This window comes from Vespula pensylvanica, chromosome 6, assembly GCF_014466175.1.
Source record: "Vespula pensylvanica isolate Volc-1 chromosome 6, ASM1446617v1, whole genome shotgun sequence".
NCBI classification, from domain to species: domain Eukaryota; kingdom Metazoa; phylum Arthropoda; class Insecta; order Hymenoptera; family Vespidae; genus Vespula; species Vespula pensylvanica.
The window spans coordinates 667,212-689,465 of NC_057690.1; the positions used below are offsets into that span (position 1 = coordinate 667,212).

The 22,254-nt window shown below is 38.1% G+C and overlaps 1 protein-coding gene across 16 annotated transcripts in view; it reads right to left on the reverse strand.

The window, feature by feature from the left end:
* The window catches only part of LOC122630189 (synaptotagmin-7), a 105,734-nt gene that overhangs the window by 18,028 nt on the left and 65,452 nt on the right, over window positions 1-22,254 (reverse strand). For 3 of the 16 annotated variants that reach the window (XM_043814426.1, XM_043814423.1, XM_043814425.1), the window contains exons 1-2: window positions 13,546-13,923; window positions 13,241-13,438 (exon numbers count right to left, since the gene is read on the reverse strand). The exons of 12 other annotated variants lie outside the window; for them this stretch is intronic. The gene's annotated coding sequence lies outside the window, so the exon portion shown is untranslated. Of the gene's footprint in view, window positions 1-13,240; window positions 13,478-13,545; window positions 13,924-22,254 lie in introns of those variants that run through there. One more of the 16 variants, XM_043814424.1, reaches the window with a different exon arrangement.

Genomic DNA, 22,254 nt, shown 5'->3' on the forward strand with positions numbered 1-22,254 from the left:
GCCTATGCCGCGCGAAACCTTCATTTTTGCAAGCAGATATTCCGCTTGTAAATCTTAATGGATGTAAAGTCAACTCGCGCTCGCGTTTCTCTTCTAAAACGAACGAAAAGAGGATAAAAAGAAGAAAAATGAGATACGATGTTAACGCGGTACGACGACGCGTTTCAATAATTTTTCACATATTTTTTTTTTTCTTTTTTTTTCTATTTTTTTTTTTTTTTTTCTTTTTTTACGAATAACGAGGAACGAACCAACGAGAGTATTCTTTCAAACCGCCGCTGTCTTCGTCAAATGACAAAACGTACGATATGCGATATATAAAGGTTACAATATTTAACTCGAGTAGAAAGTAAACCATTGCAACCTCTCCTCGACGCGGATGTACTTGCAAACGGATAATAACGCGAGCATTAAATCCTGTGTATTTAATTCAATGGATACGTTTGAATTCGACGTATCGATATAATTCGTTAAATCCTCCAAAGAAAAATCACAATCCACGTAACTAAGTACACATCCCTCGATATTATATCAAACTCGTGTAATCAAGGATAGGTACGAAATCAATGACGGTTAATCGCATTAGCCGTATAAGCACGTCCGCGGAATATACTCGATTCAGCCAGTTGAACAATTAGGAATATTCGAAATATCGGTATTTCGAACAAGCGGCTACGGAATTTCTTAGCATTAATCCCGTTGTCCGGTTAATCTTCGATCGACGAGATACGAAAGATTATACGCTCATCTCTCGTATCAAACTCGAGCGAATTATCCGATGTTATCGTTCATTTTCGAACGAGGAATCGTTCGTTTTCGATATTTTCGTCATAGAACGAAGTAATAGGGATCATCGAGTTATATTCGATACCTTTCGTACATTACTTCTTCTCCAACGTAATTTATTAAAACGATCTTTCGCGAGTTCTCGATACAATTTGACCTATGAAATAATATCGTAAGAATGGTGTCTCAGGAGATCGCAAAAATATCTTGAGTGGGCCATCGTATATGTGCCAGACGAATCGACGAATTCTCTCGCGTACTTGTACTCTACGTGATCGTTCGAGTTCTCATTCGAAGGGGAGAAGACGTTCTAGATGGTATCGAGTGCCATCAAGACGCGATATATAGACACGATACATTCGAGTATCAGGGAGCTTTAAAGGAGATGATACTCTTGAAAGAATATCGTTTCACCGTAGTTCGATCGACTCTCAGCGAACTTCCTTCGCTGAGATTGATGATGGAAAGGATTGATGGGAGAGATAAGAAAATTCCAAGCGTCGATTGGACTTTGAGAAAGTAGGAACCGCATCGATCTCGATTAGAATAATGGAATCGTTAGTAGATCGATTAAACGTCTCAATTGATATTTCATTAGCTCGTTCTGCATCAGAAAAAGCTTAACGTCCTGCGTTCGCGAATTTAACGAGCGAATTGGCTGAGAAAGCATCAGCTGCGCGAGCTTATTCCAAGAAGAATCGAACTGTTGGATGCTGAATAAAAAAGAAAAAACGAAAAAGAGCAAAAGAAAAAAGAAGAAGAAGAAGAAGAAGAAGGAAGAAGAAAAGGAGACGACGAGGAGGAACCTAGAGAGAAGGTTTTCAAAATAAAAGAAAAAAGAGAAAATAAAAGAAGAAGGAAATAAGGCGAACGACAAAATATCGATTTTTGCCGATAGTTCCAAAGGCAACTTTTCTTTCTGCGAAAATTTCACCGTGAAGAAAATTCTTTCCGTGATAAAGGAATTCAACCGAGAAATTTCAGCAACGTCAAAGGTTAACTACGACGAGGAACAAAGTCGAAATATCATAAAAACACGTTACATTTCCGTCGTACGTTCTGGCTTATCGAAGGCATAGCAGACAAACGAGTAAGAATAAGGGAGAGGTGATGGGAGTAAATGGGGGAGGGAGAAAGAGAGAGAGAGAGAGAGAGAAGATTGATACGACGGGAAATCCTCGTAAATCCTCGGCATTCGATTTTTCTCTTCGATTTTCTATAGTCCGTTCGATCTTCTTTTCACGCCTATGTATCATCGAGCCAAGTCGTTTGAAAAGCAACAGGCCGTCGTTCTCGCGTTAAGTGTAGATTACACTGACACCGGTGCTTTACTGGAAGAAGAGGAAGGAAAAGAGAGAGAGAGAGAGAGAGAGAAAAAAAGAGCTTTCTATTCGATTCCCTTCGATACTCGATGAAAGTAGCTTACCTACGTGCAACGCAGCGGGTTGCCAAAGAAGAACGGAGAGAGAAAAGAGAGAGAGAAAGAGAGAGAGAGAGAGATAACGTATCTAATACGTTTGTGAAGACGTTCGAATTTGGACAGTAGCCTGTGGAATGTGGAGTACAACTATGGAAGTAGAGTAGATACGTATCTATATAATCACGAGACCGTGGTCGAGTCATACGAGAGAGAGAGAACGTACTTTGGCCTATTCGCATTGGATTCTCCTAGCTGCCTACCTCCTTTTACCACGTTTCTCTGTATGAGTGTACAGCGGGAAGGAGGTTGGAGCTGTTCACGTTGGATTCTACCGCTGTCTCAAAGAGAAAGAGAGAAACAGAGAGACGTGACTGGATGAGGAAGTACCAGTGGTGAGCAAAGCAGAGCAAGAAGAGAGAGCACGAGAGAGAGAGAGAGAGAGAGAGAGAGATGAGAGAGGAAGCTCGGGAAGATGAGGGGGTTTGGATCGATCCCAGCTACCACCACCAGTACCACTACCACTGCTGCCTCCACTGCCACCACCATCACCACCACCACCACCACCACCACCACTACCACCACCAACCACCACCACCACCACCACCACCGGCAACCTCGTCGTCCGGGTCTTGCCAACTCCATATACTGTATCTCTCTTTCTCTCTTTTTCTCTCTCTCCCTATTTTTCGTACCAAGAGAGAACGAATATTCCATGTGCGTAGCGTCCCTGTGCCAGAACACATTACGAAATATCCTAGTCAGTGCTCGAGCGTGAATTTTCGAGCGAGCAATCTCTTTTTTCGAAATTATCGATTACTCGAACCCCTTGTCCTTGTTCGGCTACACGAACGAATTTCTAACGATGAAAATAAAATCGAACGATCTACCCATTCCTTTTTTTTCCTTTTTACTGCTTATTGTTTTCTCTCTCTCTCTCTCTCTCTCTCTCTCTCTCTCTCTCTCTCTCTCTCTCTATCTATCTATCTATCTATCTCTTTATATTTTCTCTTCTTTTTATTAAATTCGATACTTCGGATTTCGCTTTAGAAACAACGCAGCCTCGTTTGCACGTCGACTAACGATCGTTAACGCTTGCTACTTGTTCTATTTAGTTAACGTTTAGATACTATTTCGTAACGGGGAGTGCCTACGTATATCAGAATATTCGTATTTAGTGAAAGCGTATGATATATGATGTTCCGTCGTTAATAAGAGAATCATATCTCGTATCTAGGACAGCTTCGATATTGAAACTCCTAGACAATGGACTATGACTATAAACGCAAACATGATTGCTTAGATCTATCTATAATATCCAAGTCAGTTAATGAGTTTAACGCTCGTGTTCTCTCGTCTCTCGTGTTGCGACAGATGGCAAGATCATAGCGAAAATATCTCTTTGATATTAGGTAAACAAGATGAAGAGAGACGCAACTAGAGAATCCATAATTGAAATCATTATCGTAACGAAGATCGACTTCTCGTCGTCGATTTATCGAACGATTCGACTAATGCCGTATAATTAATTAAGTTTAAAGGGAACTTTACGATTATCACGCGTAAATGAAAGGAAAATTGCGTTTCGAGGAATTGCCAAATGTACGTTAACCGCTAACAAGTAGTAACGCCTTACCGTCGTAGTTGCGATTAATCATGCTACCTCTCAAAGAGGCCACGAAATTAAATCCATTCTGTGTGTGTATATACATATACATATATACATATATATATATATATACATCTATATATATAGAGAGAGAAATGTATGTATATATAGATCTGTGTGTATGTGTATATATATATATATCTTCCTCTATGTTCTAGAAAGCGGCATAATAAAAGAGAGAGAGAGAAAATGGAGGAGAACCTTCTCTTTATGTCCTTTTATGTTTATTTACGTGAAACACGAAAAAATAAATTAACATGAATCGTAAGAGTCAATTGACCGAGTTAATTTCGCTCAAACTCAATGATCACTTTTTGTTTTTCCTTCTTTCTCAAAGTCAGCTAGTAGCATAATATAACGTTGCGTACCACGTTCCGTCTAAACCTTATAAACTCTTTTTGTTTAAACACGCCAAGATTTTTCTTTTGCGAGTTTTTCCGACTCGGTTGACTTCCAAACAAAATTACATTATATTAGCGAACGCGTCCCCTCGTCCAACGATATTATTTATCATCTATAAGGTAAACGCAAGTTCGGTCGAACGACCAGCCTCGTAACTTCGTCAAATTTATCGAGTTCCCGCGAAAATCGATTGCCAGGCGCGTAATATCGATGCTTAATAAAGAAATTTTCAACGAGCCGTAACTCGTTAATGGACGAAAATAGCGAAGGAGCTTGTTTTTCTACTTTCTGCTCGATATATCGAGCCGAAACGCGATAGATAAATAGATAGATAGATAGATAGACAGATAGATAGAGAGAAAGAGAGAGAGAGAGAGAGAGAGAGAAAGAGAGAGAGAGAGAGAGCAACAGGTTTCCTTTCCTCGTTTCACGGTATAACATGGTACTAGCTGGAGAAGCCAGCGATTCTATTTGACTTTACGGCGAAGGTCCGACATTTCATTGACTTTAAAGAGATTCGTCAGTTTATTACAGAGAATTTTATTGCCTCGACCGTAGCAACACTCGATCCGAATCGGGATCGATAAAAAATCGCGAAAGTATTATACACGCGTCTCGACTTTCTTTCGCTCGTCTTTTCTCCTGATTTTTCACTTTTCAAAATCAGCTTCCGTCGCTTTATCTACGATCTACGTTCGAGTCTTTTTGCGATAGAAATCCTGTTCCTCCTCCTTTGACAGAGGATTATTCAGAAAACGATTTCAAACGATTCAAAACTCGTTCAAACGACCGGATATAACTACTAACTACGAACTATCTGATTGAAACTGGGATTAACCAGGACGAATTCAAAAGACGAATACATAATAAATTTCATTTATTATTCCGAGTAGCATGATAAATGAAATAGTCGGTAAACTCCCTTCTCGTGTATGTTGTCGTTCCTGTCGTTTTAAGCTCGACTTTAGATACTCCCTTCCAATCTCCCTTATTCCGATTCAAGCATGTTCCGTACGCGTTAGCAGGAATATCGAACGAGTGTCACTTGAGAATTATTGTATCCGATCAAAGCGAATGGAGTCTCCGTTGATGCGAAGGTAATTGATTAGTCGGCAAGTTTGTACTCTCGCGATCTGTTTTACCTCTCCTACGCCTCTCTCTTTCGCTCTCAACGATGCGAGAAACTTTTAGGAATTAACGGGATAACGATGAAAGGGAACGATGAATCGGTTTAGGTTTCGGATACACTTTGTTATTCGGAAATTCATTTCGTTTTGTTTGTTACCGTTACGTACGTGACTGAAAAGGGTAAAGTAGATCCCATAGAGCGAAGATGGAAAATCCTTCATAGAGCTCGACACAATGCGTATTGTGTTGGTCGAATGCTAGCCACAGTTCGTTCGGAAAGGGAGACAGACAATAGGGGGGACACGAGCTTTCTCGAAATCGCTAACGTTTTCCTTCGAGAGAAACAAAATCGAAGTGATCGCGACGTAATTGTTTTCCTGAATTGTTAAATCTATCAACGTTTAAATGATTTAAGTTAATAAATGGATTGGCAGGAAAGAAAAAAGATGAACGTATCCCGAGCTTGATAAATACCGAGCTGATAAAATCAATTTGGGTCGAACGATCGTCCGTCTTTGTTTCCAAGAAAATTTCGCGACGTTCGAGGAGTATGCAGAAACGACAAAAACGTCGCGTCCTCGACCGGAAAGGATATATCTATGTACGTATATGTAGGTTCGACCGTTCCATAGAAACGTGGCAAATCTTGCGGAAAATTAAGTACGAATGTAACAAGATGAAACCATTCGGCCGTGCTATGACATATCGCGAGAAACCGAGAGAAGTTACGCGAATAGTTTGACACAGTTCGTTCGAAATTGACGTTTTCGTTGGTCGAGATAGCTAGATAAATTGGTTCTGTCATAATAGCCTCATTTTCAAAAGGGTCGGCCAAATTCAGGAAGGATAGAAGATGGAAATTGTCATGTATTATTATCATCGGTACATTCTCATATTGCGAATGCTTTCTCTCTCTCTCTCTCTCTCTCTCTCTCTCTCTCTCTCTCTCTCTTTATGTGTGTAATGTGATGTATAAATTGGCTCGTTATTACAAATATAACAATATAACGAATTTCTCCGAAAGCTTTCTACGTGCTGCCATCCACAGGACAAGAGATACACGCATACATCGCAAGTAACCACCCACGCGATACGAATAATAACGCGTGAACGTGCATTCTCATCGATTTTGCTTAACAAACGATCAATCATCGTTAATTTCCATCCTCAGAATCCGAACAAAAGGCAATCGACGTTTACGATTGCTAAGCTAATCGGCGATATTAAGAAAAATTACCGTCGACTGATCGTTGTGTTTTCTAATAACATTACGTCGTAGATATATCCTAGATATTTTACGTATTCCCTTTTTTTTTTCTTTCCTTACAAGATTACATCTATAATTTTCAATCGCAAAGAAAATTTATTATCGTTCCGTTACCTCGAGTGACAATAATTCACTCGAGGAACCACGTCTTCGTATTATTTCGAATGAAACTTTAGCTTCGGCTCGCATAAATATTCACCGAGTGTTAGAAGCTCGAAAGATCCATGAATACGAAGTCATTCGATAATATGCAAACTAATAAATATGTATATCGCGCGTTAACGATCTAATCGTATCTTTTCTTATTACTAACGAATAATCGCCGAACGAATAAATAACGAGAAAAAGTAAATCATAACGACGTAATAGAATTTGTTTGGAAGAAAGAAATATATCGTCCGATAAGTAAATTTAGTAATACGTATTTCTACTCTAAAAAGAAAAATGTATTCTTTAAAAGCTTAGAGATAAAGAAAGAAAATATACACGGACGATCGAGCTAATGTATGTACGGAAGAATTGGCTGACGTTGACGGTACCAAAACGTGTTTGCTCGCTAACGCAAACACCCTATGCTCTTGTTGAGGACGAGCTCGAAGGTAAAGCGTAAAAGCTAAACACACGGAGTTACCTTAAAGTGCTCCTCGTTGATAAGAGTCTCACGTGCCCGTTACTTACCTACCACGTTTCGTCATAGCCACTTTTTTTTATGATTTCATTCATAACGATAACGCGAGGAGACATCGAAAGTACCACTTTCGAACGTTTTCCTTCCTTCTACGAGTATATTAATGCTTCGCAAAATAGTAGTCGGATTTAAAACAAAACGTATTTGAGGAGCACTCGAAATCTAGGCTATCTCTACAAATTGCATTTCCCGTTGGCCGAACTAATACAACGAAGAACCAAGATCCAAATCCAGATCGCGTTTGCTTTTAATATTCACGAGAACGTGAACTTGTAACGAGATTAGTCTTGTAAAATAGGATTTATCTTAGGTATAAGGGATACCATTCGAAACGGGCAACAGGTTCTCTAGGATACGTACATCCTCCTAGTAAATACCCCGTATCTCGGTCGAATGCGTTCGATCGTAATTAAGCTCGTAATTACTACGTTGCAAACGATAACCACGAAACGTTACGATTTTATATTTAATACTTGAACTTGACCTTAAACGAATCGCTTATTCTTCTTCGTTCTCTGCATTTCGAACGAATTATTTACTACGCAGAAACAAATGCACCTGTTTTCTACAATTCGAATTTTTCACTCCGCCCGAGAGCATTGCATTCAATTTTAAAGATCGTCCAATCTTTCCCAGCTCTAAGCCATCGGAGTGTATTTCTACAAGGTTGTCCGTTTATACGCGATGTGAACGGGGTGTCTGCCTGTCTGTGTCTGTTTGCACGCGCGTGTGTGTGTTTATAGTGGAACGGACAGTCCGTCCAGTTTGCTTTTAAAAATAACGAAAGCTTTCTTCGGGCCCGGCTTGTTGATTCATCTATTTTTCCTCGGTTGTCGTTAAAATGTGTTCGTTTTTCTCGACCGATCGCCTATATATATTTTTTCTTCTTTTTTCTTTTTTTTTTTTTTTTTTTTTTGCTGCTTTTTTACGTCGATCCACATAGCAGAGGGCAAAGGCTAAACGATATTTTCAGATCGGCGAGAGGTATTAACATCAAACGATCGCGATGAGATAACGATTAAAGCCGTGAGTGAGAGTGAACCAAAAATAGAATCGATTGGAGGTGCGTGAAACGATACGAAGGGGAATGAGCAACACACATCGTCGATGACATTATGAGAGCTTTCACGCAAACCTTCTGGCACCGGTGTCGGATGGGCGTAATTAAGCTTGAAACCAACGGATTTTATCTATAAAAACGCGGAGCGATGCAAAGAGGCTCACCGTGAGTTTCACTCTTTACAAAGACCGTGAAGCGCAACGATCCAAAGAAGAAGAAGGAGGAGGAGGAGGAGGAGGAGGGCGAAGAAGGCAGTAAATTACGTGGACAGACGTAAAGGGTTGCTCTCTGAAAAGCATTTCGCTTTAGAGGTAAGCTAACTTGGGACGATCTATCCTAGAGACATCCAATTTTTTTTCTCTTTGCGTTTTTTCCTTTGCGCTTCCTTTTCGAAATCCGTCTTAAAAAAAAAAAAAAAAAAAAAAGAGAGAAAAAGAAGGAAAAAACAAAGAAATAAAAGAGGAACGAACAAAAGTAGGAATACAAAAGTAATTAACATCTACGTCGTTTGACGAAGGAACAGCATTATTATATAAAGTAGTAAAAGTCGTCTCTTTCAAAGGATTCGATAAAAATCAAAGAGCTTTTTCGATGGATATCTTTGAAAAGTAACGAGTGTATCCTAAGTTTTAGGTTAAAATCTTTTGCCGGTTCAAGGACGATCCTATTATTTTGCCGAGGTCCCGGGGACCTACTACTCTTATCTCTTCGTTCACAGGGTACTTTAGATGTTAGTCGTATAAGTATATTAGTCGTCTTTCTTACTTTAATCGCACGATGGAAACGTTTTCCAACTATAGAACGGGTAGATTAGCTGTTCGGCCTAATGGTACCGAACCTACATAGGTACATACATATTTATGTTTCATTCGGCTTGCGATACTGCCTACAACGAGTAGATAGAACAAGCGTCGCTTTGCCGTCCCTTTCAAGCTTCTACACATGAATATTCAAGTCTGTGTTATTCGTATAACCAACAACGACAACGACGACGACGACGACGACGACGAGGAGGACGTTGATGCAACGCAACGACGGCACCGGCCTTTTACGATCTTTATCCGACTGCTATTTGCCAACGGCACTTTAATCCGTACATACGTTTGGCTACGTTTTTTCGCTTTGTCGTATTACCCTGATCTAAAAGCTTTTTCGTTAGCAACGTTGTCACGGCGGAACTCGTGCGTTAAAAAATTTTCTATTCCAACTGATTTTTCGCTGCACGTAGGTACATACGTACATACATGTGTTTATTTAGAAAGAGGTGTCCAGTAAAAAATTTATTTCGGTTTTGAAGCATCGCTCCAATCCCCATATACATTTTCTTTGTTCTTTTTTTCTTTTTTTTTTTTTGTTTTTCTTTTTCGATATAATAAATAATTCCACGCGTACGCATCGTGTCCAATAACCGCGACCATAGTATCGAAAGTAACGTATCTCCGTTGTTGGATCGTAAAAAAGAAAGAGAGAGAATTTATCTGGCTTTAAAAAATTGCGATGGTGTCTGTTAACTTCTTAAAGATACGACAATAACTTGGAACGGCCGATTAGCTCATCGATCATATCCCGCACGAATGCACGCCTGTTTCTCTACTCGCCTGTCTGCCTACCCCATCCGCCATCTTGTCGTATAACTGTCGCCTCCAAAGATATTTTCCACGTGCATCGACGGTTTATTGATTTTCGTGAAGCAACTTCCGCAGACGCAAGCCTTCCATTTACCGTTTCTCGCAAAGCTCCCTTTATTACATTTTACGTACACATTTTTCTACGATAACTTTTCAACGAACCATCTACTTACTTACGTACTTACTTACTTACTTACTTACTTACTTGCTTGCTTGCTTGCTTACTTCTCTCATTCTTGTTCGTGCAAGACTCGCATAACCATTTTACCATCGAAGTGAGATTGTTCAGATAACTCTACCGAAAATAGTCGCGAGTAAGAAAACAAGCAAGTAAATTTAATTCCGAAACTTTATCGATCGAATTGTCGACTTTATCGGCGCGCTTCAAATTATGTTTTGATACTTTAAAAAAAGAAGAGGAAGAAGAAGAGAGAAAAGAAAAAGAAGAAGGACCGATCGTCTCTTCCACGGAGTTAACAAATTTCTTCTTCTTCTTCTTCTTCTTCTTTTTTCTTTTTTTCTTTTACATTTACGAATAAATAAAAAGTAAAATCAACGAAACTCCTACTTGAGATCGATACAACGGGAGGAAAAGTTTTGTAGAGCTTTAACGACTTAAGTTCGCGTTGGCAAGAGTGGTAGGTAGGTGGCGAGGGGATTAACGTTTGCCAACTACTTATTGGATGCCCATTCACGAAAGAAATAGAATTTTAAACGAAGCAGAGCCAAATATAATACCTAGCGATTATATCGAGATAAATTCGTTACCAAAACTTTCGGGTCCTTGAATTCGTCTCCAGTTCAAATTAGTAACTCGAATCTTTTCGATCGATAAAACGGAATAATTATCCGAAGGATTTTTTTTATTATAATCGACGATCGTTATCACCGTCCGAATAGAATATATATACACGTATAAATCAAAAAGAAGGATCATGAAACGTTAAGGAAAGGAGTATCGGTAACGTCAAAAGGTTTCTCTCACGATTATCATCTTTTTTGGAGGGTGAAGCCCTAGGGAACATCGATTTCTCGATGGGACGAGTATAAGAAAACGGTGCGAACATGGCTGCGACTATGAACGAAGGGTAGAGCCCGTATATTTTGTTCTTTGGGCCGTTCAACGAGGAAAAAAGTGACCTCGGATGTAATACAGGCGTGTTCGGACGATAGATTTTTATCGAAAAAAAAAAAAAAAAAAAAATCAAGAGCAAAATATCCTTCTCCTATATCTCCTTGATTTTTTAAATACAATATCACGTAGCGTACGAAGCTAGTCTCATCAATTCGAATAAAACTGATAGAGTAAACAAGATCAACGATCGATTGATCAGTTTTGAGCGTTCCGACGGATCGGCTTAAAGTCGATCCGTTCGACAAGTTCGCTATAAAAAAAAAAAAAAAAAAAAAAAAAAAAAAAAAAAAAAAAAAAAAAAAAAAAAAAAAAAAAAAAAAAAAAGAAAGAAAAAGAAAAAGTCCGATGAAACCGCGCCGTCGCTCGATAAAACTATCGATTACGTTCAAAGCCGGCTTTGTTTCTCGTCCCGAGTTTATCAACTAGCAAACGGTCTCTGTGAAAACGGATATTGATACTCGCGAGTGGCTATCTATATTTATTTTAAAGAATATCGACGACTTTCTCTTTCTTCCTTCTTTTTTTTTATTTTCTTTTTTGTTTATTTATTTCCCTTTTTTCTTTTCTTTTTCTTTTTTTCTTTTTCGAAGTTAACCGAGCGCCGGATATCCTACAATGCTACTCGCCGACGAACGAATGGAACAATAGACAATAAGAGAAGAAAATGAAAACGTAGGCAACAACACACTCCATTGTGTCGTGAAAAGCATCGTTGCGTTTCTCGTGAGTCGGCTTGCTGCGATTTTCCTCGGGACGACGCGACACTCCTGACCCACCTGTTACTATCAAGCCCCTTCCACGTTTGCCCATCCTACTCTCTCTTTCTCTCTCTCTCTCTCTCTCTCTCTCTCTCTCTCTCTCTCATCTTTCTCTTGCCAACGCCTGAATAAGAGCCGCAGGAAAACTTCGTCTCCGTCCGTCGTTGTCGTCTTTGTTGATTCGACGTATTTCTACTCTGACCTTTGTGATGTAAAAAAAAAAAAGGAAAAGAAAATAGAGAAAAAAAGAAGGAAAAAAATACTGCGAGAACTCGTCGATAACAACTATCACAACGACGTAACGATCATACGCGATCGATCGAACAATTCTACAGTGTATTCTCATTTTATTCATCCTCTCATTAATTATACCACCCAATTTGCGGTTTCCCTCTCGTTTACGTGCCTTCGGCAAATCGAGATTCATTCGATGCGAACCAAGCACTCCTATTTTCATCGTAGTATTTCGATTAAGATCGATGAGAAGCTTAGAGACAAATTTTCGTGCTTTCGCGGTTCGTGACGCTTTCGATACGAGAGATCTTCGATAAAAGGAAAATCGTATATTGCGATTGTTATCACTGAGTCATGCATCCTCGGTAATCGATATTTAACTTTTTGTTCGAAACGTTTGTAAGATTTGTTCGTTGACATTTACGAGATTGCAAGCACGAATGAAAAAGTGTATTCTTCCGTATCTTTATTATTAAAAGAGAATTATTTACGACTTTGTATAACATCTTATAAATAAATATATATATATATTTATATATATATATATATATATATATATACATACACAGGATAACAATCGATATTTTTTCCCATCAATTAATTTAGCAAATTTTTCCAACTTTTATGATCTCGCTCATGGCGGAGTCCATTATGAAACGAATGGGGAAAGACCGTACGTTCGATCTCGACGAAATTCTTTCTTTTTCGTTCTCCTCTAACGAAAACAAATCGTATCTGCACTCGCTCTCTCGCAAAGATAATACAAATATTTTTACCTTTTACCTAGGCATCGTCCCGCCTTCGCTCTCAAAGCTACTATTTCAAAAGCAGTAAAGGTATATCGACCGTACGCCGACGGGAAACATTAAATATTTCTTTTCTGATCTACGTGCATATCGAGAAAATGGAATATACATATATCGACGGGATAAAGTCGAAATGTACCAATAAGAAAGAAAGAAAAAAAAAAAAAGAAAAAAAAAAGAAGAAGAAGAAGAAGAAGAAGAAAAGTAGAAAAGAAAATACGATTCTCCACCTATAGGTACAATTTGTCGTAGTTTACTTTACCTATGGCGAGGTCCTCCAACAACGAATGTAAAGGAGGCCGTAGCCGAGAGTATGCGACACAGGTGGTTCGAGTTCTCTCTGACTTTTAATCACGAGACACTCACTATACAGGCAGAATCACTTAACCGTTAGAAGCAATATCTATAGTAGTCATTCGTATACCGAGCGGTCAATGACCTTATTCAATGATGGATCGAACTAGAGATTGACGTAAAATAAATATTTGGATAGGTTAAACATTCGTGTGTAACGAGTTGAGTGACTCACCCTGTATATCATCTACGTATATATATATATATACATACCCATATATATATATAAATATATATATATATAATAAATATATATGTACGTATATAGACGAAAATCACGTCGACGAACAGAAGAATGGGATTAGGAAGAGCGAGGAAAAAATACTGATGGTAAATGATCAGAAGAAAAGAGAGAGAGTAACAGAGAAAGAGAGGGAGAGAAGGAGATAAAGAGATAGAGAAAGAGAAAGAGGAGGGAGGGAAAAAGGAGAAGAGACGTCCTGTTGCGCTTCAATAGCGCAACGCGTTCTCAGCGTTCGGACCGAGAAAAGGCGAGACACGCCTGAGCCCGGCACCAGCTCAGCACCGTCTGCCGTTGCGTCTGACCGTACCGGAGTCGCATCACTGACTGAAACTCGCTCGCTTTCTCTCACCTTCTCGCTCGTACTCTCTTTTAAGCTCTCTCTCTCTCTCTCTCTCTCTCTCTCACTTTCTCACTCTCTCACCCTCTCACTCTCTCACTCTCACTCTCTCTCGCTCTCACGCGCGTACGCGTCGATGCTTTCGAGCTTTCGACACGTTGGCGCCACCTTGGTGCCCGCTAAAGAAATGTCGAGGACGTGGAGAACCATCGAACTATTAGTTCGACCTTTGAATTTCTTCGTTTGAAAAGTAACACGTCTATCGATGAATAATATCCATTGACTCGTCGTAAAGATTCCAACGAAACCGTTCCAGCCGGTTCGTTCGATCCCCATTCGCAATTGTACAAATCGTGCGAGTCTTGTAAGAAATTAAGGGATCATTTTCTTGTTTAGATTTAACAACGCCTAAGTGGTATAGAAGTAAAGGAGAATAATAAATTCTTCCAGTTTAACAGGGTAAAACCTTTAACCGGGATAATGATAATCTCATTAGAGATTAAGTTACCATTTTATTAGGATCTACGTTCACAGTACAGAAACGAAGTTCGTCGTTATTAACTGAACTTCGTTGTTACATCGTAGATGGACGTAGACTTAAATACCAGAGGGTAATTCGCGATGAGACTAGGGAGATTAAATATTTTTCGACGAATTAACCAGAGCGTTTTACTATTTTCTCTTAGGTTCGGGAAAGGATTGTCGGGTAAACGAATAAATGGAGGTTGAGTTTAAGGTCCACGGGATTAAACGCATTCGAGCGAATTGAATGCAACGGATCTCTATATTCGGCGAACGAAATAATCGTACGTCTAAAGGAGATAATAAATATCTTCTTAAGTGTTTCTTCCGTAATAAATTGGTATCTCTGCTCGATAAGTGCCCTGTTCTTTACAACGACGACTAGACGACGTTATTTTGCTCGGCGACGTCGACGCTCCAATTACCATCACGGTAATTAGACATAAATCGATGATAATTAATAATCTTAAAACTTTATTAATGATCACAGCCGAGTCATATCGGATATCGCTCGAGTATCGTAATCGTTAAAACAAAAAAAAAAAAATACAAAAAAAAAAACAAAAAGATAATCGACAACGCCTCAGAATCGTTCGTTAGCACTCACCCACCAAGATTCATTGCAAGCTCGAATACCTATTGCGCGAGAAGCTTTTAAGCTCGATATATATCTTCTCCTGGAATTTAAATGAAACACTTTGCTCGAGCTTGATTATCGCACGGAGAAAGCGTATGTGAATTTGTTGTCAAGAAAATTATGGGATCTCCAATGGAAATAAATTGACATCAATTTTGTACGGTCTTATCGAATAATACGCGCGTACACACCTACACGCAATTGTTCCCTCTGTCATTTTGATTTATTTCAAATTTCCTAAGCGATCTCGTTATCTCGAACGATTTATTTATTACTCATTGGCACGGTATTAATGAGAAAATTCTTGTATCATAATTGATAGAAAGGTCGAGTTTAATTTATCGTTTATTCGAGCTTTTTCTTTTATATATATATATGTTCACCGTTTTTTTTTTTTTTATATATAAATATTTAGCTTCGTCCGCAATTATCGCAAAACTGAGCGAGCCGTTTCGATGACGAATCTTCGAATTAACCCGCTTACATTTCTATCGAATGTAAAATTGTTCTTTCGATCAAATTGAAATACATTTTTCTACGTCGAATTCTGTGTAATTGGTTTCTTTTTCATTCAATAGCATCGATCGAAAAATCGATAATTCGATACGTTAAAATCGAATTAAAGATTCGATTTAACGTTCGTTAAAATATCTGGACCTATATTTCTATTTATAAGTAATTATGCGTGTGCATATTATCGAAACGCACAAAGAATCGTTCCGATCGTAGAAAGAAAGAGGGAAAAGCGTTGATGCGCCCTCGTCAAGTTTCATAAATATTTAAAAAATATTTTGAGTACTTTCGCGATGAAAAGAAAACAAAACAAAATAAAACAAAAGAGAAACAGAGAGAGAGAGAGAGAGAGAAACAACGAGACTGTCCGTCATTTCGCGAAATTTCCATTCTCGTACACGTTTCGACAAAAAAAAGGAAAAAGAAATACAAAAAAGAAGGAAGAAAAAGAGAACTGGATTTAACGATGCACTCGTTTAAAAGGAAGCGCAAAAGAATCTGTCAACGAGTGATTCAAAGAGTTAAAACGATGTTTCACGGGAGATTTCGCTCGAAATGTCGAAACACACGTAAAGGGAGAGAAAAATAAAAAAAGAAAGAAAGAGAGAGAGAGAGAGAGAGAGAGAGAGAACATACGCAAGAGCACGTGTATTTACACGTTTTATCTAACGTCAATGCACGTATCAAATACGCGTATTTAACGCGTTAGAAGAAGATGAAGAAGTAGAAGAAGAATTAGAAGAAGAAAAAAAAATGAGGAGAAGAAGGAGGAGGGATGAGATGGGTGGAGTGAAGAGGGGGAGGGGGAGTGAAGATCGAGATATGAGAATTTCGTTGAGCATCGCTCTCATTTTTATTTTTAATACGAAAAATGCCCTCGGGCTAGAGCGTACTTATAAGTAGGACGTCGCGGGGATACAGCATCGTTTCAATTACTTGTACCTTGACTGCAAAGGCTCGAACGACGAAAGCAAAAAAGAGGAGAGGAGGGACGAAAAGACAGACAGTGAAGAAAAGATAAAAAAAAAAGAGAGGGGGGAAAGGGAGGGAGAGAGAAAGAAAAAAAAAAAGAGAAACGGAAAAAAAGGGGGACGAAATTGGGCCATGTATTGTTAAATACGATACAGGTATATTAATTAGTCCGCTCGTTTCTCGCGAATGACGTTGAAGAGAACTGCTAGCCCGAGTAGGCTTGAGACTCGTCTAAAAGTGGTAGTAAGCTTAATTATACTTATTGCTAGATTTTTATTAAAATAAATTTTCTAATTGTTTCCCATTATTATCGTCGTCAATGAACGTATTTATCTCGTTGGATGATTTTACGACAACAAAGGGGTACGTTTAAATGATTTTTTTCTCTTTCTCTCTCTCTCTCTCTCTCTCTCTCTCTTCGTTTTTTTTTCTTCTCTTTTTTATTTAGTATAAATTATGCAAATGCATTCAAAGCTTATAGCGATGATAATAAAGGAACGGGATTATCCCGGTCATGGTCCCGATAAAAAACAAGCGCAGGTTTTTTACCGGCTGGAGCAACAAATAAATTCTTTCAAAAGACGTACTCCAGGGGGTGCACGAAATCGAAGGACGAGAGCGATAACGTGTTATCGGTGGCAACGTGCCGACCACAACGTCGTATATCATCTGTCATCGGCACCGGTGTGTAGGCCACAATATCCTGGAGATTATATCGTCCCGAACGAATGTATCTATCTATGTAAGTATGTATTTTCGTATTTATATATGCTCTGTTACAAACAATATCAACTCGACTCAACGAGAAAAATGTGCCAGGCACATTCGCGCATCGAGCTCGAAAATTCATCCTTTTAACGAGTTCTATTATATTATCGTAAAAAAAACAAACGAATTTTTCCAAACAAAGGAGAAAGCGAGAGGGAGAAAGAGAGAGAGAGAGAGAGAGAGAGAGAGAGAGAGAGAAGCAGCAATGACATACGTCATTTGCGCCGACAAGATCGATTTCTACTGATTTGAAGGAAGAAACAAGAAAAAGAAAAAAATCGAAATGACTAAATAATACGTCTTTCTTCCGGGAAAAATAATGTCTCATACTTCTTTGGGATGAATCAAGACGCGGAAATTCACTCGGAAATCGAAAAAAAAAAGAAAAAAAAAAAAGAAAGGGAAAAAAGTTTCGCGACGCCTACGACGTCCATCTCAATGTCTCAAGGTCGACTATTATTCATCGGACCAATCGATGCGTTCGCGAATAGATACGAGCCTGTTATGTCGGAGGCTTGTTCTGTTGAAGCGTGAAAAAAAAAAAAGAAAGAGAGAGAAAGAAAAGTGTGGAGAAAACGCTGGTGGACGTGGCGTAAGAAGTTTCCACTTTTAGTTTTTAATTTTGAAAATGCCGTAGAGTTTCGAATTTTTTTACTTTTTTTCTCTCTTCTCTTTCCTTCCTCCTCCTTCTCCCTCACCCCCCTACCCCCACATTTTACGAGATATTTAGGTCAGAGTTTGAAGGTCCGAAGTCGAGCCTCTCGTTCTCTATTTGCTGTAAAACTTTCATTCTTTTCGTATCCCTACCACTTTCTATGCCAACGCAAATTTGCGGAAGGGTAGGAATTGATGTCCGAGTTCTACTAGGAAAGTGCATCACAAGCAATTGCATCGACTTATTTCATAGCTCGTAACCATCAACCTTTACGATTTCAATAAAGAAACCCATTCGAGGACGATTATATATATCCGTAGGCGTTGTAAACGATTATCCGATCAGTAACATAATAAACAATGTTTCGTCCTATTTCGCTTTTTGACGTTTCGTTGATATCACAGATGAAACGAAGAAGAAAAAGAGAAGGAAAAAAATTTGCAAACGATCCGGTATAAAATAAGTATAAAACAAAAATGTGTGATTCGTTTGATCGCATTTTTTTTTTTTTTTTTTATTCATCGTTTCGAAATTCTCGATATTATTTTATTTGCGATCGAGAAAAGGATCAGGATGTGGAATTCTAACTTCCCGCAGGATGGCGGTACTCCTTCCTTCAAGATTTACCGACGATTTCCTTTATCCCCGTCTTCCTATTTTACCGACTGCCGTTTATATCGTTTCCATCGTTTCGTAAACGTAATTTTGTTTAAACAAATCCGTCAAGATTACAATCGAATTTCATCGGAAAAAAATAATCCGATTATTTAGGAAATTAAATTCATGCCGGGACAACACGCTCATCGCGAATTTATGAAATATCGAATGATTCTCTGATAGGTACGATATCAATTAGTTAAAAAGTACTATCCAACTTTTAAAAAAAAAGAAACCGAATGAAAACGTTATCAATGGGCTCGTATCACGCGATAGGTGATAACGGAATTAGAACATAGAGGTGCTCTCTTTGGTCGTATAAAAAGGAGAGAAAGAAAAAAAAAAAACAGAATTAAAAATCTGTGCGGTTTTCCACACCAAGAGTGATAAACACCAGAGAGAGAGAGAGAGAGAGAGAGAAGGAGTGCGTGATTCGGTCAATAGTGCTATGAGCTAATTGAAATTGCATTATTAAGCGAGAGCAGAGAAATGTGACGTAACGTAAGAAACAACGAAAGCTCGATGGCTTTCTATTTAATTAGAACTGCTTATAATAGCCTTGTAAACACGAACGTGATACCGTTAAAAAAGCATAAGCCGATTAAATCGAGATTCATCAATTTCTAATAATACTCTTTCGAAAAAGCTGAATCTCTCTCGTTTTGTTTCACTTCCTCAACTGTTTTTTCTTCCTTCCTTTTATTTTTTCTTTTTCCTTTTTCGAGAAAATGGAAACGAGCAAGAACGAAGCACCTACGTGGATACGTAGGAAGATCCTTAACACGCACGATTAGAATCAATCGATTTCATAGCCGCCTTTCTCTCTCTAGTCATCGACTTTGTAACTCAAAGTTAATCTTGGAGAGAACGCTTTATGAAAGAGAACTCCGATGGTGTCACTCGTTCTCCAAAGGGGGAAAAAGGATTTATTTCTAACTCTCTTTTTCCCCTTTTACGACGTTAAGCTTCACGCTTCGGCCGTTGCCACGCACGTTTGCTCTAAACAACCGTAAAGAGATCAGAAAATTTGCGTGCTGTTTGTACGGGGGTCTCGACTCTCCAGTCTATAAAAGAAGAAAAAACGAAGAAAAAGAAAAGAAAGAAAGAAAGAAAGAAAGAAAGAAAGAAAGAAAAAAGGAGAAGGAAAAAAGAAAAAAAATGACAATGCAAAAGAAAAAGAAAAGAAAAAGAGATCGCCCGAGCGATAATTGTTCAAACAAAACGAAAGGGAAAAAAAATTAATCAATAATCACGATAGGTCAGAATTATTAGATGGACCTTGCGTAATAGCGATGTGGCTTGGCTTTTTCTACTATCACCGATAAAATAGATCTCTGATCAGTCCACCTTTGCTCGTATACACTTTCGTCGTAGACTTCTAATAATAATTTTCCATGTCCGTGTGTGATCGATAGAACTTCTAACGCGAAACTATATATACATATGTGTACATATACGACGACGGTTTTTTATTTGCCTTTAATATTGCAATGACACATTTGACACAACACGAATGTTAAGATTCATTAAAAGTAACCTTCGTAATTCCGTATAAATCAGGAAGAATTTTCTCTTTTCATCGTTAATCGGTAGTATACGTAAAAGCACTATAACGTAAAAATTCATTGGAAAACTCATTCGGATTAGACGTAAGTGGTACTTAAAAATACGTTTTCTCTCAAAAGTCGGGTATTACGTCCGTTAATCTGAGCGTTAGCGATAAGAAGAAAATAGGATCGCTATGTAAGATCTGCATCAGAACGCGACTTCTATTCGGTTCCGATGTCCTCGGCAACGTTCCTTTACATTATGCTAATGTAATTTCTTCGCATATTCGAAGAACATTGTGAAAGCAAGAGAGAGAGAGAGAGAGAGAGAGAAAGAGAGACACGTGCGCAACGTATGTTGTATGTAGAGATAAATTTGGATTATTAAAACTAGAAAAAAAAAAAAAAGGAAAAAGAAATCATTCATCCATTTTATTATTTTAATATTCCTCCATTCTGCGAGAGGATAAAAATAAACGAAATGTTACGTGTTATAAAGAAATATATCTTTATAACGTATCACTCCTTCTATGATGATTCTTGCGCGTTTTAAAATACACGAATAATGGATAGCAATCGTTATAACCGAATTAAATTTTGAAAATGTTCCAAATTAATCTTCTCAACGGATAAAAAATGTGTAATTGAATTTTCTTTGGCAACGAACGAACGGACAAATTCGAGCAGAGAATAATGATCAAGAGGAGAGAAATAAATAAATAAAAGAAGAAAACAAAAAGAAAAGAAAGATGGAGCGAAAGAAAGAAAGGAAGAGAAAGAAAGAAAGAAAGAAAGAAAGAAAGAAAGATGAATTATTATCTGACGTGTAACAGCGTACAAAGTTTTTACAGGTGAGAACATTTCTATGTTCCGTGTTACGAAATTACTCTGGAAAGTAGATATGCGACGTAAAATTGCAACGAGCATCCCGGGACTTGTTTTCTTTAAACGTTGAACCAGATATCTGTGAGCATTTATAAATATCTATTTACCTAGATATAAAAATTTGTAGAAAATGCAAAATGAAAATCGGTATCAAGCGTATCATTCGAATGTCCCTGAAAATATGAACGAGATGAGAGCTTAAGCGTTCGTTAGTAATTTCAAAACGAAATAACTTTTTTTCCCGAATATATACCGAAGTTGCGTGCCTTCGTCGCGTTCGTTTCCAATCAAATTATATCTGTTGCTTTTTCTTTCTTTTTTTTTTTTTTTCTTTTTTTGATTAATTCACATGCAAAAAAAAGTTCAACGAACTTTCGATGATCTTCGATCGTCAATGAAAAGATATCGCTTGTTCATTTTTTTTTCTTTTCTTTTTTTTTTCTTTTTTTTTCTCCGTCGATACGACGATAATAGAGAGTGGATAATTAAAGATAAGATCGTTTGAATAAAGGTAAGAGCATTCTTTTTTTTTTTTCTTTTTCTTATTTTTATCGTTTGCCTCGACGAAGTATGAAATATCTATGGCCCTTTTGTTACCATATCAATTAACGAAGAGTTCGGCCATTACAAATGACGTTCGCGAATCAACGGTAAAGCAAGGAGGGATCAAAGCCTATTCATCTCATCCCCATTGAAAACGATGGAGAGAAAGAGAGAGAGGATCTAGACGATCGAGACGTGCCACTCGAATGGCTTATTTAAATGTTCGTCGAACTCGACGTTCGAAGAAATATGTAAAGAAATTCGAAGAAGAAACGAAATCCTTTTCCTTAAACGAGAGATCCTACGAAGAAGGATTTTCAATTATTTTACATAATATTTAATCAACAGGGAACAGAAGAAAGAGATAACCGTAATTTTAACCTGATTGAATAACGAAGACAAAAGGACTCGGAGACCAAGCTGCATTAAATAAGGCACGATAACTATTTCTTAGAGAGCTAATTTAGCATTCGTTAACTTTGCTATTAATACAATTAAATAGAAAAATTGAAAAAAATATTTAACCTTTCTTTTTCCTTTCTTTTTTTTTTTTTTTTTTTATTCTTTCCGATTTTTTCCCCTTCGTAGAAAACTTTTCAACGAAAGCATTATTTTCGCCGGCCTCCAAAATGGACGGAACGA